Source organism: Osmerus mordax, unplaced genomic scaffold (assembly GCF_038355195.1).
Source record: "Osmerus mordax isolate fOsmMor3 unplaced genomic scaffold, fOsmMor3.pri Scaffold_56, whole genome shotgun sequence".
NCBI classification, from domain to species: Eukaryota; Metazoa; Chordata; class Actinopteri; order Osmeriformes; family Osmeridae; genus Osmerus; species Osmerus mordax.
The window spans coordinates 40,001-43,930 of NW_027120613.1; positions in this window are offsets into that span (position 1 = coordinate 40,001).

Here is a 3,930-nt window from a genome sequence, read left to right on the forward strand (position 1 = left end):
GCTACAACCGTGAACCGTCGCAGATAGGGCGGAAATTTCAACGCACGTCGCTGCGTCTCACTCCAACTTAAATAACAAAACTGTCCCCAGCGAAATCGGTTGGATAAAACGGAAACGGGAAGCGAAAGAAAACGTTAAACGTCAACACCGAAATGGCTATCGTCAATTCCAATGTGAAAACAACTCGCACGTATGTGTCTTACTCTAAAGCAGTGTATAAAACTATCCCCAGCCAAATCAGAGCTACGCAACGAAAACGGGAAGCGAAACAAAACTTTAAACGGAGCTACCGAATTGGAAATCATCAATCCTGGGAAAATAACAACTCACACGTGTGCCCCTTATTCTAACTTGAATTTAGAAACCGTCCTCAACAAAATCCCACGTTCGGGTGAATAACTGTGAATTTTAAGGCACATGCCTCTCTGGGCTGGGAGAGTGCATTCAAATAGGAGAAATTGGCTTCATTTAGAGGCATCTCCACTTAGGGACGTCGTAGCACCTTAACTCGGGTGGCGTTGGAAAGGTCTGGTCCAGGGGAACACGGGCGTGTCAAGTTTGCCACGCGCACGCGCATCCCCGCTAAACAGGGGCCAAAACAAAACTTTAAACGGAGCTACCGAATTGGAAACCATCAATCCTGGGAAAATAACAACTCACACGTGTGCCCCTTATGCTAACTTGAATTTAGAAACCGTCCTCAACAAAATCCCACGTTCGGGCGCAAAACTGCACGTTTGAGGCCACATTTTCAATGATGCTGGAAACTTACATTCAAAGCTGGGAAAATGTGCTCATCTACAGGCATCCCCACTTAGGGACGTCGTAGCACCTTGACTCGGGTGGCGTTGGAAAGGTCTGGTCCAGGGGAACACGGGCGTGTCAAGGTTGCCACGCGCACGCGCATCCCCGCTAAACAGGAGCCCAAACAAAACTTTAAACGGAGCTACCGAATTGGAAACCATCAATCCTGGGAAAATAACAACTCACACGTGTGCCCCTTATGCTAACTTGAATTTAGAAACCGTCCTCAACAAAATCCCACGTTCGGCGCAAAACTGCACGTTTGAGGCCACATTTTCAATGATGCTGGAAACTTACATTCAAAGCTGGGAAAATGTGCTCATCTACAGGCATCCCCATTTAGGGACGTCGTAGCACCTTGACTCGGGTGGCGTTAGAAAGGTCTGGTCCAGGGGAACACGGGCGTGTCAAGGTTGCCACGCGCACGCGCATCCCCGCTGAACAGGAGCCCAAACAAAACTTTAAACGGGGCTACGGAAAAGGGGAGGGCTTTTTCGGGGACAACCACCACTCACCTCGGTTCCCCCCATCCCAACTTGAATTTAGAAACCGTCCCCAGCAAATCCCACGTTCGGGGGCAAAACTGCTCGTTTGAGGCCACATTTTCAATGATACTGGAAACTTACATTCAAAGTTGGGAAAAGGTGTTCATTTACAGGCATCTCCACTTAGGGACGTCGTAGCACCTTAACTCAGGCGGCGTTAGAAAGGTCTGGTCCAGGGGAACACGGGCGTGTCAAGGTTGCCACGCGCACGCGCATCCCCGCTAAACAGGAGCCCAAACAAAACTTTAAACGGGGCTACGGAAAAGGGGAGAGCTTTTTCGGGGACAAACACCACTCACGTCGGTGCCCCCTGTTCCAACTTGAATTTAGAAACCGTCCTCAACAAAATCCCACGTTCGGGTGAATAACTGTGAATTTTAAGGCACATGCCTCTCTGGGCTGGGAGAGTGCATTCAAATAGGAGAAATTGGCTTCATTTAGAGGCATCCCCACTTGGGGACGTCGTAGCACCTTAACTCAGGTGGCGTTAGAAAGGTCTGGTCCAGGGGAACACGGGCGTGTCATGTTTGCCACGCGCACGCGCATCCCCGTTGAACAGGAGCCCAAACAAAACTTTAAACGGGGCTACGGAAAAGGGGAGGGCTTTTTCGGGGACAACCACCACTCACCTCGGTGCCCCCCATCCCAACTTGAATTTAGAAACCGTCCCCAGCCAAATCCCACGTTCGGGGGCAAAACTGCACGTTTGAGGCCACATTTTCAATGATACTGGAAACTTACATTCAAAGTTGGGAAAAGGTGTTCATTTACAGGCATCCCCACTTGGGGACGTCGTAGCACCTTAACTCAGGCGGCGTTAGAAAGGTCTGGTCCAGGGGAACACGGGCGTGTCAAGGTTGCCACGCGCACGCGCTTCCCCGCTGAACAGGAGCCCAAACAAAACTTTAAACGGGGCTACGGAAAAGGGGAGGGCTTTTTCGGGGACAACCACCACTCACCTCGGTGCCCCCCGTCCCAACTTGAACTTAGAAACCGTCCCCAGCGAAATCCCACGTTCGGGCGAATAACTGTGAATTTTAAGCCCCTTTTCCTCTCAAGCTGGAAACGTGCAAAGTTGGGAAAAGGTGTTCATTTACAGGCATCTCCACTTAGGGACGTCGTAGCACCTTAACTCAGGCGGCGTTAGAAAGGTCTGGTCCAGGGGAACACGGGCGTGTCAAGGTTGCCACGCGCACGCGCATCCCGCTGAACAGGAGCCCAAACAAAACTTTAAACGGGGCTACGGAAAAGGGGAGGGCTTTTTCGGGGACAACCACCACTCACCTCGGTGCCCCCCATCCCAACTTGAATATAGAAACCGTCCCCAGCCAAATCCCACGTTCGGGGGCAAAACTGCTCGTTTGAGGCCACATTTTCAATGATACTGGAAACTTACATTCAAAGTTGGGAAAATGTGCTCATCTACAGGCATCCCCACTTGGGGACGTCGTAGCACCTTGACTCAGGCGGCGTTGGAAAGGTCTGGACCAGGGGAACACGGGGGTGTCAAGTTTGCCACGCGCACGCGCTTCCCCGCTGAACAGGAGCCCAAACAGAACTTTAAACGGGGCTACGGAAAAGGGGAGGGCTTTTTCGGGGACAACCACCACTCACCTCGGTGCCCCCCATCCCAACTTGAATATAGAAACCGTCCCCAGCCAAATCCCACGTTCGGGGGCAAAACTGCTCGTTTGAGGCCACATTTTCAATGATACTGGAAACTTACATTCAAAGTTGGGAAAATGTGCTCATCTACAGGCATCCCCACTTGGGGACGTCGTAGCACCTTAACTCAGGCGGCGTTAGAAAGGTCTGGTCCAGGGAACACGGGCGTGTCAAGGTTGCCACGCGCACGCGCTTCCCCGCTGAACAGGAGCCCAAACAAAACTTTAAACGGGGCTACGGAAAAGGGGAGGGCTTTTTCGGGGACAACCACCACTCACCTCGGTGCCCCCCGTCCCAACTTGAACTTAGAACCGTCCCCAGCGAAATCCCACGTTCGGGCGAATAACTGTGAATTTTAAGCCCCTTTTCCTCTCAAGCTGGAAACGTGCAAAGTTGGGAAAAGGTGTTCATTTACAGGCATCTCCACTTAGGGACGTCGTAGCACCTTAACTCAGGCGGCGTTAGAAAGGTCTGGTCCAGGGGAACACGGGCGTGTCAAGGTTGCCACGCGCACGCGCATCCCCGCTGAACAGGAGCCCAAACAAAACTTTAAACGGGGCTACGGAAAAGGGGAGGGCTTTTTCGGGGACAACCACCACTCACCTCGGTGCCCCCCATCCCAACTTGAATATAGAAAACCGTCCCCAGCCAAATCCCACGTTCGGGGGCAAAACTGCTCGTTTGAGGCCACATTTTCAATGATACTGGAAACTTACATTCAAAGTTGGGAAAATGTGCTCATCTACAGGCATCCCCACTTGGGGACGTCGTAGCACCTTGACTCAGGCGGCGTTGGAAAGGTCTGGACCAGGGGAACACGGGGGTGTCAAGTTTGCCACGCGCACGCGCTTCCCCGCTGAACAGGAGCCCAAACAGAACTTTAAACGGGGCTACGGAAAAGGGGAGGGCTTTTTCG